Source organism: Carex rostrata, chromosome 18 (assembly GCF_964058835.1).
Source record: "Carex rostrata chromosome 18, lpCarRost1.2, whole genome shotgun sequence".
Taxonomy (NCBI): domain Eukaryota; kingdom Viridiplantae; phylum Streptophyta; class Magnoliopsida; order Poales; family Cyperaceae; genus Carex; species Carex rostrata.
Window position 1 is genome coordinate 2,663,980 of NC_135935.1, and position 14,635 is coordinate 2,678,614.

At 40.2% G+C, this 14,635-nt stretch overlaps 2 non-coding genes across 2 annotated transcripts; both read left to right on the forward strand.

Annotated features, from left to right (window-relative positions):
• The first annotated feature begins 1,662 nt into the window (after window positions 1-1,662).
• LOC144570805 (small nucleolar RNA R71) lies at window positions 1,663-1,769 on the forward strand. Its single transcript, XR_013517029.1, has one exon. It is a non-coding gene; the product is annotated as a small nucleolar RNA R71 (small nucleolar RNA).
• An 11,918-nt stretch (window positions 1,770-13,687) lies between these two features.
• On the forward strand, window positions 13,688-13,793 carry LOC144570800 (small nucleolar RNA R71). The gene has a single exon (XR_013517024.1). It is a non-coding gene; the product is annotated as a small nucleolar RNA R71 (small nucleolar RNA).
• The last annotated feature ends 842 nt before the right edge of the window (window positions 13,794-14,635 follow it).

Genomic DNA, 14,635 nt, shown 5'->3' on the forward strand with positions numbered 1-14,635 from the left:
TCCGATGTTCAAGGTTAAAGTCCCATTTTTCACATCAATCAGTGCCCCCGCGGTTCTCAAAAATGGTCTTCCTAGAATGATAGGGACCTCCTTGTCTTCCTCCATTTCCATCACAACAAAATCACCGGGCACATAGAACTTACCGACTTGAACCGGTACATCTTCTACTATGCCAAGTGGTAGTCTCACCGAAGAATCCGCAAGTTGTAAGGTCATTCGTGTGGGTCTAAGCTCTCCTACACCCAATCGTTCGAAGATAGTTCGCGGCATGAGACTCACACTAGCCCCCAAATCATACAAAGCTCGTCGGATGGTGGCCTTGCCAATCGTGCACGGAATAGAGAACTTACCCGGATCTTCCAATTTCGGTGGAAGTTCACTTCTCAATATAGCACTGCACTGCTCAGTCAATTTCACCGTCTCATGCCCCCCCCCAAGCTTCGTTTGTTGGATAGGATATCCTTGAGAAACTTAGCATAGGTTGGCATTTGGGTCAATGCCTCGGTGAATGGAATTGTAATGTGCAATTGCTTCATAACTTCAATAAACTTGAAGAACTGTTCATTGAGTCGGGTTTCTGCTAATCTCTGTGGGAATGGGACTGGTGGCCGGTAGGGCGGTGGTTTCTCGGTCACCTTCTTTTTCTGCTTGTCAGCTTCATTCAGTACGGGTCGTACGGGTCTGGTACGGGCCGTATGGTCTGTCTCTTCATTCACAACTTCAATCGGATCAGGCTCTGGCTGCTCAGAAATCACAGGGGTTGTCTCTACGGGCCGTATGGGATTCATATGTGCCATAGGGTCGGCTTCTGGCTCGACAGGCATGGCTGGTCCTTGGTACTGTGTCCCACTCCGCAATGTCACTGCCTTAGCCTCTTCCCTGGGGTTAATCTCTGGTTGGCCTGGTAGCATTCCAGGTTGTGGTGGTGCACCTTGGCTCCCATTTTGAGGTTTGTTTTGGGCGGCCAAACTAGCCAACTGAGCGTTGATCGCTTGCATCTGCTCGAAGAGCATTTGATTCATCTTCCCTTGCTCATGCATAAAGTTCTCCACAGCAGGGGCAACATAGGGTTTAGATGGTCCTGAGTATGGTGCACGGTTGTTTGAGTTATTGAATACAGCATTGTTGTAGAAGTTGCGGTTGTTATTGTTGCTGTCAGAAGGGTTGTTACTGAAGTGTGGGGGATTGTTTTGCTTCCACCTCCAATTCTGTTGTTCAATCGGGTCCTTGGAATAGGTTCGGCTGAAAGGAGGTTTTGGGAAGTAAGATGGCTCATTGTTGAGAGAATTCACTTGCTCAGGATCTTCATCTCTTTGCGCAAGCGGACAATTCTCATACTCGTGTCTATCGTCCCCACACATAACACAAGGTTGTGGTTGCTGATTACCAAGCGCTTTAACACTCATCTTGTCAAAAGCCTTCTGCATGGCATCCATCTTGGCGGTGAGAGTTGTGATCTGATCGACCTCAAGTCGGCCTCCTCCAGTTCCTCAAGTGCTCCCTCGGCCTGACCATTGTTGGTTGGTTGCCATATTGTCAATTAAGTTCATTGCCTCGGTAGCCTCTCGATCCATGAGAGCTCCACCTGCAACTGCATCAACTGAAGTACGAGTGGTATCAGTTAAACCAGCATAAAAAGACTGAACAAGTAACCATTCAGGAATACCATGATGTGGACAAGAGTATTGCAATTCCCTAAACCTTTCCCAGGCCTCATTCAGTGGTTCATCAGGCCTTTGTCTGAAACTGGTCAGTTGGGTCCTAACATTGACAGTTCTTTTATGGGGGAAAAATCTGGTCAAAAACAGTTTGGACAGTTCCCTCCAAGTGGTAATTGAATTCCTTGGTAGTGACCCTAACCATTTCTTGGCTTTATCCCTAAGAGTGAAATGAAATAAAGCAAGCCTAATGTAATCAGTTGTTGCGCCATTGATTTTAATGGTGGCACAACACTCAAGAAAAGTTTGAACATGGGCATGCAGATCCTCATGATCCATGCCATGGAATGTATTTTGCTGGACGTTGTTGACAACGCCCGGATTGAAGTTGGGTTGGTTGCCGGCAACCCTTGGCAATCGGATTGCTCCTCTAACATCTCCTGCTCTCGGGACATTGAACTCTCGCAATGTCATTGGCGCATAGTCTGCTCCTTCATCATCAGAGAATTGATCATGTACAGAAGGATCCTGGATGGGTGGGTCCTGAACGGGTGGATCAGTGATGGGTGGATTAGCTCCGCCGTTATTCATTGTGTCTTGTTCTAGGTCTGTCTGGCCTCTGTTGTCGGCTGGTACGGGCCGTATGAATCTCCTACGGGCCGTACGGAGAGGTGACAGATGCGGTGGTGCTTGAAAGAATGAGTTGGAAGTCTGCCCTTTGCTTCTGAGATGGTAGTTGTTCTTGGGCCGTGACTCTTCCAGTATGTTCCTGCAAATAAGGAAAAAAAAATTAAAATTAAAATCTAGAATCAAGCAAAAATAAGAAAAAGTCTAGAATTTTCGTTGCCTTTCCCGGCAACGGCGCCAAAAACTTGTTCGCACAGAATATATGCTTACAAAGTTTCGGTATAGCAAGCTATACCTTTTAAACCTTTGTTATACTCTGTCAAATCAGATAGGAAGTGTACTATCCTATCGATGAGTATGCTCAGGTATCGATCCACAGGGACGGAAGAAAATGACCAGACTTATCCTAAAATTACTTGAGATTCTAGAAGTGAGAGAAATTGGTTTGGTTTGGTTCTAACAATTCTATCGATTTATAACAAGTTTGAAAGACAATAAAGAGAATTAAAGTTCTTTTCAATTGATAAAAAGGCGTTTCCAGGGTTCAGATTTCATTTATGTTCAGCCCCGAGGCATACGGCCCGTATGGATTCCCATACGGCCCGTAGGGGGCCCCGAGTTAATGCTGCAGCTACTGTTTTCTGTGCTGATGCTGATGTTTAGGGTTTCTATCGACCAGATCTAGATACCTAACCTCAACTTTCGCATTTTGGCCTAGTACCCGATTACCGGACTCAAATACTTCCCTCTTAGATGCGTTAAACCTCAACTTTCGCATTTTGGCCTAATTTATCTAAGTTACTTGTTGGTTTACTAAAAGTATCCAAGGACTTTCGCCTCAAGGAAAGTTTCACCTTTCAGGTACTCCTTGGTTTCACCCTACTTCATATACTTTATTCGGTTGGATTAAATGTCATAGACTTGGCTCCTAACACTTAGATGTGCCCATTCATCTAACGGGATGACTAATCAATTCAAGCAAGCACAAATAAAGCAATCAAAATACTACTCAACAAGGTAAAAACAAAGCATTCAACACAAAATCCAAGTAGCATGCAAACAAAACCAAACTAGAAACTACATCTTAACCCTAGAAACAAAGTAAATTAGCTACTCATGTTCATAAGATAACACAAATAACAAGAGATGAAAGAGTTCATGACAAAACAGTGGAAAATCCGAAGATCCGTTGCAAACTCGCATTTTTCACTTCTCTTCCTCTTCTCCTCTTGTCTTTTGCTCCCAGGGAAGGTTGTCCAAGTTCCCGTCGTGAATCCCCCTTTTTTGGTGTGTAATTCTCTCATTTAATGCCCCAGATCGCGTCTGCAGAGCCTTCCTTTTCGGCCTCCTTGATTTCAGTTGATTTCAGATTCCAGCTGGATTTGCCAATTTAGCGTCGTACGGCCCATAGGGGACCCGGTACGGGCCGTATGCCTGTGCTTTGTCTTGGAGATTTCGTGCCTCTGTTGTGGAATCTTCTGTGTGGTTGGGCGGATCCTGTATGGCCCATAGGGAATATCATACGGGGCGTATGAAAAATTGTCAGATCCAGTTTTTCGCTCTTTTCCTGCAAAATACCAAACAAAACATAGCAGTACCACATTTCTTCGAAATACAAGTAAAAATTCCACGTTTATAGGCTTTAAAACACAGGTTTAAGTGCAAATTAGGGCTGTAAATTAGACATAATATGGAGATATCAAGGTCTATTGTACTTGACGCACACAAGACCAGACATCACACATGCAGTTGGAATGGTTGCGAGATACATGCAGAATCCAACTAAACAGCACATGGGAGCAGCAAAGTGAATTCTTAGGTACATTGCAGGTACAACAAGCTATGGTCTATGGTACAAGGGTGTTGATGAACCGTGTTTGACAGGCTACAGCGATAGTGACTGGGCAGGCAGCATAGATGATCGAAAAAGCACAACAGGTCAGGTGTTCTTCTTTGGCAACAGTGTAATAAGTTGGAGTTCAAAGAAACAGTCGACAGTTGCACTATCTACCGCAGAAGCTGAGTACAATGCAGTAACATCAGCAGCATGCCAAGGTGTATGGTTAAGGCGCTTATTGGAAGAGTTAGATTGTGAGCAGAAAGGTGCAACAATACTCTATTGTGATAATCAGTCAACAATTGCAATTGGTAACAACCCGGTGCATCACAACAGAACAAAGCACATAGACACTCGGCTCCATTTCATACGAGACCTGATTGAGCAAAAGATGATAGAGTTGCAGTATGTGAACACGAACCAGCAAGTTGCAGATGTGCTGACCAAATCACTCACACGAGAGAAGTTCAATTGGTGTCGAGACATGATGAATGTGCTGGACTTTGGATTAAAGGGGGTGTTGAAAATAATCCAAGTCAGCAGCAAAGTGCATAAGATATACAGTTTCTGAAAGTTGCGGTGTAGTTGCAGGTTTATTTTTTGTTAAGAATTAATTATAAATTGGTTGTTAAATTTAGGCAGCATGTTCTCTATTTAGATGTGTGCAGGGAGCAGTTTAGAAAGGGTGGTTTTTATATTTAGTTTATCATGTAGTGGGTAGTTACTAGTGGGTGGTTATTAGTGAGTAGTTATTTTCAGTTCTCTCTTGTACTTTAAAATTCTTTAGAACTATGTAATTTTCTGATGTGTATGAAATAGATTGTGTGTTTCTATTCTGAAAAAATTCCTTCTCTGAAAATACTGGCACAGCAGCACAGTTTACTGATTTTTTCTGTTTTTGATCTATTCCTAGTCAATTACCAACAAACCTTGTGTTCTTTTACTGCTGATAATTCTCCCATAACCCAATACAATACTCCAATTGAAGGTGCTTTGGGAACTGTAGTAGTGTCTCGATATTGCAAGATAATAGCGCATCAACAACCCTACTACAACAATCTAATTGAAGGTGTTTGGAGCATTCTAGTAGTGTCTCCAGACGGCAAGATAATAAGGCATTTACAACCCTAATACAACACTCTAATTAAAGGTGTTCGGAGCACTCTAGTTGTCTCTATATTGCAAGATAATAGGGCATTAACAACTCTACTACAATACTCCAATTGATGGTGTTTAGAGCACTCTAGTAGTGTCTCTAGATGGAAACATAATAAGTAATTTACAACCGAAATACAACACTCCAAATGAAGGTGTTTGGAGCACTCTTGTAGTGTCTCCATATTGCAAGATAATAGGGCATTTACAACCCCAATAGAACACTCTAATTGAAGGTGTTTGGGGCACTCTAGTACTGTCTCCATATGGCAAGATAATAGGGCATTTGCAACCCTAATACAATACCTGAATTGAAGGTGCTTGGAGCACTACAGTAGTGTCTCCAGATGGCAAGATAATAGGGCATTTATTACCCCAATACAACACTCTAATTGAAGGTGATTGGAGCACTCTAGTAGTTGCTCTATATTGGAAGATAATAGGGCATTAACAATTCTACTACAACACTTTAATTGATGGTGTTTGGAGTACTTTAGTAGTGTCTCTAGATTGCAAGATAATAGGTAATTTACAACCGAAATACAACACTCCAATTGAAGGTGTATGGATCACTCTTGTTGTGTCTTCATATTGCAAGATAATAAGGCATTTACAACCCCAATACAACACTCTAATTGAAGGTGTTTTGGAGCACTCTAGTACTGTCTCCATATGGCAAGATAATAGGGCATTTACAACCCTAATACAACACCTCAATTGAAGGTGTTTGGAGCACTACAGTAGTATCTCCAGATGGCGAGATAATAGGAAATTTACTACCCCAATACAACACTTTAATTGAAGGTGTTTGGAGCACTCTAGTAGTGTCTGTATATTGGAAGATAATAGGGCATTAAAAATTCTACTACAACACTTTAATTGATGGTGTTTGGAGTACTCTAATAGTGTCTCTAGATGGCAATATAATAAGTAATTTACAATTGAAATACAACACTCTAATTGAAGGTGTATGGAGCACTCTTGTAGTGTCTTCATATTGCAAGATAATAGGGCATTTACAACCCCAATACAACACTCTAATTGAATGTGTTTTGGAGCACTCTAGTACTGTCTCCATACGGCAAGATAATAGGGCATTTACAACCCTAATACAACACCTCAATTAAAGGTTTTTGGAGCACTCTAGTAGTCTCTCTATATTAGAAGATAATAGGGCATTAACAATTCTACTACAAGACTTTAATTGATGGTGTTTGGAGTACTCTAGTAGTGTCTCTAGATGGCAAGATAATAGGTAATTTAAAACCGAAATACAACACTCCAATTGAAGGTGTATGGAGCACTATTGTAGTGTCTCCATATTGGAAGATAATAAGGCATTTACAACCCCCATACAACATTCTAATTGAAGGTGTTTGGAGCACTCTAGTACTGTCTCCATATGGCAAGATAATAGGGCATTTACAACCCTAATAGAACACCTCAATTGATGGTGTTTGGAGCACTGCAGTAGTGTCTCGGGATTGCAAGATAGTAGGGCATTTACAACCCCAATACAACACTCCAATTGAAGGTGTTTGGAGCACTCTTGTAGTGTCTCTTTATGGTAAGATAATAGGACATTTACAACCCTAATACAACACTCCAATTGAAGGTATTTGGAGCACTCTAGTAGTGTCTCCAGACGGCAAGATAATAGAGCATTTACAACCCTAAACCAACAATTCAATTGAAGGTGTTTGGAGCACTCTAGTAGTATGTCTATATTTCAAGATAATAGGGCATCAACAACTCTACTACAACACTCTAATTGAAGGTGTTTGGAGAACTTTAGTAGTGTCTCCAGACGGCTAGATAATAGGGTATTTACAATCCTAAAATAACACTCCAATTGAAGGTGTTTAGAGCACTCTAGTAGTCTCTCTATATTGGAAGATAATATGGCATTACCAATTCTACTACAACACTTTAATTCATGGTGTTTGGAGTACTCTAGTAGTGTCTCTAGATGACAAGATAATAGGTAATTTACAACTGAAATATAACACTCCAATCGAATGTGTTTGGAGCACTCTTGTAGTGTTTCTATATTGCAAGATAATAGGGCATTTACAACTCCAATACAACACTCTAATTGAAGGTGTTTGGAGCACTCTAATACTATCTGCATATGGCAAGATAATAGTGCATTTACAACCCTAATACAACACCTCAATTGAATGTGTTTGGAGCACTGACGACAGAGAGTCGTACACAAGGGCAGATATGGAACAGTATTGTCATTTCACTGTTTTTTATCATTTGAAAGGCTGAACTTTTAGAAAATCATATCTAATCGTAGAAAAATATGAAATTAATGTCTATTTCATATGTTTTTGAATGCTCTACACAGCTGTGAAATCCATTTTTTAATTTGGTCCTTGTACTAGTCCAGACTTGCTGTTTTGTCAGCAGAGGTCAATTTAAGCATTTTAAATTCATTCAAGGATGCCATGTATATAGGTAAAGACATGGTTTGTCATTTAAACCAATTGAGAGCATTTAGTCACTGTTATACAATAGTAACCAAAGAGAAGAAATTCAAACATCAAGGATTCATCAAAATCATCATTTTAATACATCAAATGACCATCCATGCTAATGTTTGAGCATAAAAATCCTTGAAAGGGTTCAAAGTCATGCTTGAAGAATTTCTTTTCACTTGCATTGGACAGTATCATTAAAGAATCATGGATTAAAAAGTACGAATGACATCTTTTAGTATAACCAATGTCTATTTGAATTTTTAACCTCATCTCTTCACTATTTTATAAAGAAAGGCATCAAAGAAGTGTAATCTTGCAATTTTCAACAGCATAACACTTCTTTTAACTTAATTTCCTTTGTAAAATAGGTTCATCAAGTGATCATTAGGTTGAGGAATCAATGGAGGATACCAGTTGGCTCGACTCCTTGACCCTTGTGTGTTTATGTTTTTTTTACTTTATTATCTTATATTGAATATTTTGATTAAAGTTTCAAATGGATTGGATGTAGAGAGGATACTAGCTGGCTCAACTCTCTACATCTTCACCACTCATCCACCTTAGCAAAGGATTCAAGGGAAGCAAAAAACAAAAGAATGAAAAATTAAGAGAAAATGGGAAGAAACATATTTTTTTTTTGTATTTTTCATAAAAAGGGGAGAAAGAAATGTACAGTTTTGTAGATTTTTCAATTAGATTTTAACAACAAGAAAGGGAAGAACATGTGTACAAATATTGGAGAGTCCTTGGATTTTATCAACTATCATAGTTGCATTTCCTCCTCTCAATCAAACACATATTTTTATTAAACCTCATTGTTTCATCAATTGTAACAAGAGGAAGCTTAGCATCTTTATAGAGAGCTAAAATTCATGGCCATGATTAGAACAAGAATTTTAAGTCTCTTTTTGGCAATAAATAAAAAGAAACAAAGAGATGAATTAAATCAAGCAAAAACGAATAAAAAAGAAGAACAAACAAGAACAATAATTAAAAATAACAAGGAAACAAGATAGATTTCAAGTTCCAAGTAAGAAGCATTATATTCATCCATTGTTTCATGCATACATATCATGGTCATTGAGGTTTTGACATTACATCATTTCTAACTAACTATCTATAACTTGGATTGAGATTTGGGGGTTTCTAGCTTCATTTGAGTTATATGAGGTTTTGACAAAGTTTTGCCATGACACTAGACTTCTAAGCCGAAATTTTGGGCATGTATTTCTCTTCTAGGATCCTCTTTATATAGCCTCAAGACTAGAGCAACACTAGAGCATTTCTATAGCATATTCTTCATGGCTCCATGGCATATGGCATATTCCATAGCATATTATTCAAAGCTCCACGGCATATTCCATAGCATATTCTTCAAAGCTCCATGGCATATGGCATATTACATAGCAATTGGTTGAAGCATAGAGGGTCCCACTGTCGATTTATTTGAGAGAGCGGCTGCCGAATTTCATCTCCAATGCTTGCCGATGCTTTTAATTACCAAGCAATTAAATTCGGCCCATGAAGCCCAACAGCCTCTTCATTCAATTTAATTCGGCAACTCGATTGTGCTTTCTTCGTTGATTTGTTGAACTAACCAGGCGGGCCCATTAATCATTTAATCAAATGAAATGCATAACAGGTAACAGCGCCACCTTGTTTTATTTCATTCATTTATTTCTTTTGAACCCTCTCCATTTCAAAGGTTCATTGGAGTTCTCCATTTCATCATTTTTATTAGAGATCTCCAAGTTTGTGCACCCAGCTATTCATATTAAATGTTAGAAGTACACTATGCTATGTGGCACCAATCAGAATTTGCCATGTCAGCATATATTTCAAAAATCCATAACTCTTCAACCATTTTGAATTAGGAGATGTATAATATATCAAAATTCATGATTTCTCATGTAGAATATTATCATTTATTCTAACATGCCATTATCCATTCATCTTGGAGAGCCATCATGTATTTTTGGCATTTTCCAAGTGTTTAAATATTCTCAATTTCCATTTATTTAATTTGGCACTATTTTAGGGTACAACAGCGCCACAGGTTGCTAGGAATGGTCTTCCGAAGATAATTGGTATTCTATCATCTTCCTCCATATCTATTACTACGAAATCACCAGGTATCCACATGTTCCTGACTTTAACTGGGGCATTTAGTAGGACTCTTTCGGGGTACCTAATAGAGCGGTCTGCTAATTGCAGTGATATTCTCGTAAGTGAGAGTTCTCCGAACCCTAGTTTGTCGAAAACGGATCTAAGCATGAGACTTACGCTTGCGCCTAAGTCACATAATGTTCGGGCGAATTCCGTATTCCCTATGGTACATGGTATTGAGAAGCTTCTGGGATCCTTCAATTTTTCCGGTAACTTGTTAAGCAGCATTGCACTACATTCCTTAGTCAGTGTCACTGTTACGTTACAAAATTTTTACAATTAAATTGAAATGATTTAAAAGGAAGAACCGATAAATTGTGTTAATAAAATGGAAGTTTAAACCTTAATTAAGGTTTCCCTAAATAAGTAAGTTAATTGTGAATTGAAACCGCGTCGAAATTTCGAGATTTCGGAACCTTATGGGCTCAGTGCGGATTAGATTGACCGCAGTGCGGATCAACCTCATCCGCAGTGGCTCAGGATTTTTCTGGAATTTTGACAAAAATATGACTAAGTAGTGAGTGCGGGTGAGGGATCCGCAGTGCGGATTAGTTTAGCCGCACTCATGAATTTCTGTATTGCACTGAATTTTCCTGAAATCGACTAAGTAGTGAGTGCGGGTGAGGGATCCGCAGTGCGGATTAGTTTAGCCGCACTCATGAATTTCTGTATTGCACTGAATTTTCCTGAAATCGACTAAGTAGTGAGTGCGGGTGAGGGATCCGCAGTGCGGATTAGTTTAGCCGCACTCATGAATTTCTGTATTGCACTGAATTTTCCTGAAATCGGCTAAGTAGTGAGTGCGGATGAGGTTGAACCGCAGTGCGGATCAGGTTCATCCGCAGTAGGCTCGGACTTTTCCTGGATTCGGCTGACAACCGACTAAGTCTCGAGTGCGGATTAGGTAACCCGCAGTGCGGATTGGCTAATCCGCATTCAGGGTAATTTTAACCCTAAAACCCAAATTAAACCTTCTCTCTCTCTCACTTCACCATTTTCCCCATTTTCAAGTGAATTTCGGTTAAGAGAGAAGGAAAAGATCCCGTGAGTTTCCGTTTCGTTCAGACTCTCGATTGTTGCGAGAAATCGAGTCTGGAACCGAGAAAGCAGCCGAGGATCTCTCCGAACCCTTCTAATTGGTATTTCTTTCTCTCCTTGTTACTTCGAAACCTCGAATTTTCTCGATTTCTCGGATTCTCGTTTTAAACCCGAGATTTTTGTTCGAATTGCTCAAGGACTAGTTCCTCTACACTTCTTACTAGTTTGTTTGTCAATCTTTTTCCCGATTTCTCCCGATTTATGAAATCTGATTTCTAGGGTTTCGTGCCAAAATTGAAAGTTGGCATAATCGTGATTTGAATTGTTTAACCCGACCAATTAGACTTGTAATCGGTAGGGTTGCCTCCTGATCGTGAATTTTTAGAACATTTAACGGCCGATTTGAGGTTTTGACCAAATTAGGGTTAACCAAACGGTGGATTGAATTGAACCGAGAACCAAAGTAGTGAAACGGTGATTGATGGTCACCAAATGGAGTTTGTATGGTCCCGAGGACCTAGATGAATTTTGTGTGGTTTTAGAGGATTTTGGTAAGAAATAATGAACCGAACGAATTGATACCAAAAACATCGAAATTGATTAGGGAAGGTATAAGCCCTAGAAGTAACTCGAGTAAACCTCTCGACCCTGAACCAATGTTAAACCTAGTATACGTATGATATAGGTGTAGGCTCGGTCGAGCAAGAACTTGCGAGACCATACGAGACGTCCGATCCTTAGCTTAAGCGGTACGCTCGTCAAAAAGGTGCGGGATTCTTGGACTTGTTTGATACTTTATTTTCAGGAATTAAACTGTGTTTTCGTTTGTCATGTTGAATATCATTGATTGCATCACTGAATTGCGTAGAGCATTTGCATAGCCCAATTAAATTAAACTCGAATTGATGTGACTTGAGTGATTTGCATGCTGGTATGGTTATAGGTTATGTTGATCTATTGTGATCTGATTTTGATTGAAAGTCACCACGAGCTGTGTATGTGAATGTATGTGAATGGATTTACGAAGTTAAGCACTTGGATCCAATGAATTTGCCAAGTCGGACTGTATGCTGACTTGGATTCCCAGGATCCTAAATGGCCTTAGGTGAACGGCCCTCGATATTCCCAGTACCGGTTGGGACGAGGGAGGGTGATTATGTTATGAGATGTGTGATTGGAAATCGTGGTTGACTTGTGTAACGTCTATGGCTCGGTAGCATTTTCCTACGTGTTAATGCATTTGAACGGTCGATTGAATATGACGAATATTGGAAACGATTCTAAAGTGGATTTTCTTTACATGATTTGAACCAGACCTTAATAAACTGTTAAGCCAAGCGGTTGCAGATGGGTGTCAGATAAAGGGTCCAGCGGTTGGCCATCTGTAGGTGTCAGTAACCCTACAGATGTGGGTTTGATAAAGGTTCAGCTCGAAAGAACATCTGTAATTGCTACAAGCCCTACTGAACTGAGTTAGGAATCGAGTTAAGCCAAAATATATGTTGTGTTTGAGATTCATCTTGGAAATTCCGTAAACTGTGTTTCAGGTTGATTAACTGTTGTCGAGTAGTGGCATTCTGTTATTTATGTTTTCTTATATAACTGTTTGCATTGTTGTTGTTTGGGTTTCATTATTGAATATAGAGTTTGATTGCAAGTCCAATAATTCAAATGTGGCAAATTCGCACTGAGAATTTATTCTCACCCCCACCTTCCCCGTTATTTTACAGGTATTGGTGCGACTGATTCCGGAGAGGCACGAGAGTAGTAGGCCTTAGTAGCTTACCAGTATATGACCCTAGATATCTTTTGTTGTATAGATTTAGGGTAGGCCTCGTGGTTGGTATCCGGATGAGATACTTTTGTTGTATTATATGCTGACCAGACTGTGTACTCTGATATATATATTAGAAACTTGTTTGAATTGCTTGTTGTTTGGTTTGAAATGTGAGTAGCCTTGTAAGCATACACGGCGTTGTATGCTTACGGCGGGGGACTGTTACGACCCGTGGCCGCGGGGTGTGACAGTCACTCTTGCACAATCTTGTAGCTTCTTTCGATTGGAAATTAGCTCCTTCAAGAATTTGCTATATAGAGGGATACTCGCTATAGTTTCCGTAAAGGGTATTGTGACATGCAATTGCTTCAACATCTCAAGGAACTTAGAGAACTGTTTATCAAGTTTGGCCTTGATTTGTCTCTGTGGATACGGTAGAGGTGGCTTAGAAGGTGATGGTGTGTAGACCGGTTCGTTTCGCTGAATAACGTCATCTTCGTTGGCTGGCTGTCGTGGTCCAGGAGGTTCCTGCGGGTTGTCTTGCGGGTCAGGAGGGGTCGCATGCAGCTCTGGTTCTAAGGGTTTCGGAGGCCGTATGCGGTCTTCTGAGGCCACAGGCTGACTAGGTTTTGCGGCTGGTTGGTTTGGATATGGATGTTCAATATCTTTCGACCATGGTGGATCTACATAATGGGTGTCTCCTCGAGTTGTAATCGAATTACATGCTTGGGCTTTATAGGCCCCGAAGATATACATCAATTGAAGGACTTGATCTTCTAGGATTTCAAGCTGCTGAACTAGTGATTCTAACATCCTAAGTATCGCTTTGACTGCTTGCTCGATATTCAAGTCGAGGAACGATCCTCCGATCGACAGATCTATTGCCCTTTGGTCACATATTCTTAGTTCGTCAAAGAAGGACATAAGTACGAGCCATGGTTTCAGTCCATGATGTGGACATTCTCTCATGAGATTCTTCAGACGCGTCCATGCTTCATTTAGTGTTTCCTCAATCCCCTGCGTAAAAGAAGTAATTTGGTTTCAATATTGCACGGTCTTGGATGGTGGAAAGTACTTGGCAAAGAAGGCCCTTGTCACTTGTGATTGAACCGGCATCTAATGACTCGAGCAATTACAATGGTTGATCTCCCAACGAAAGTTGGAATAAGCGAAGTTGAAGATCATCTTGTGTGACTCCTTTCACCTTGATCATGTTACAAGCGGTTTTGAATATGTTGAGATGGATCTGGGGATTCTCGTCGGGTCGTCCTTCAAACATACTCCTAGTCACCAATCAGATATAGGAGTTCTTGATGTCGAAATTGTTTGCCTCTATCTCGGGCATGATGACGCTAGTTTGATCCCTTAGATCTCGCAGAAGAGCAAAGTCTTTTAGCGGTCGTGACATGTCTATGGTTGCTCATACAGAAGGGTTAGTGATGGGGGGTATAGGAGAACTGCTAGAAGGATCCATGTAAATAGAACTCAAGCTTGTCCATTAGAACGTCTTTAGGGAATATATAAATGTACAAAACTCTTCTCCTATGGAAGAGAATTTACACAAATAATATATCTCCCAAATATAGATAAGAAGATAAAAATAAAGTACTAAAAATAAAAATGCAGAAAAAGTAAAGGTTTTGACCTAGGCCTAGTTATTGTTAAACTTCTAAAGATAGCGCAAATACTATCTATGATTGGAGAATATCTACTCTATCCCCGGTATCGGCGCCAAAAAGCTTGATGACTCGAAATGAGACTACTAACTTTTAGTATATATAAATATATACTTAGTTACCTTAATGCTACTCTGTCGGATTATAAGCGCATAATCCTACCGTGTACAGGGATAGATCTTAGTAGTTTAACAACAATAATACTAGTCTAGGTT